Below are 705 nucleotides of genomic sequence, written 5' to 3' on the forward strand. Positions count from 1 at the left end.
ATCAAAAAAAAAATCATAAGATCCTACTATAAAAGCCTTTACTCAACAAAATTGGAAAACGTGAATGAAGTGAACAAAGTGAACAAATTTCTAGACAGATACCAGGTACCAAAGTTAAATAAGGATCAGATTAATGATCTAAACAGTCCCATATCCCCTAAAGAAATAGAAGCAGTCATTAATAGTCTCCCAACCAAAAAAAGCCCAGGGTCAGATGGATTTAGTGCAGAGTTCTATCAAACCTTCAAAGAAGACCTAATTGTAATTCTCCTCAAACTATTCCACAAAATGGAAACAGAAGGTACTCTACCCAATTCATTCTATGAAGCCACAATTACTCTGATACCTAAACCACATAAAGACCCAAAAAAGAACGAGAACTTCAGACCAATTTCCCTTATGAATATCAATGCAAAAATACTCAATAAAATTTTGCAACCCGAATCCAAGAACACATCAAAATGACCATCCATCATGATCAAGTAGGCTTCATTCCAGGGATGCAGGGATGGTTTAATATACGGAAATCCATCAACATAATCCACCATATAAACAAACTCAAAGACAAAAACCACATGATCATCTCGTTAGGTGTTGAGAAAGCATTTAACAAAATCCAACATCCATTCATGATAAAAGTCTTGGAAAGATCAGGAATTCAAGACCCATACCTAAACATAATAAAAAGCAATCTACAGCAAACCA

Source organism: Mus pahari, chromosome 10, assembly GCF_900095145.1.
Source record: "Mus pahari chromosome 10, PAHARI_EIJ_v1.1, whole genome shotgun sequence".
Classification (NCBI taxonomy): domain Eukaryota; kingdom Metazoa; phylum Chordata; class Mammalia; order Rodentia; family Muridae; genus Mus; species Mus pahari.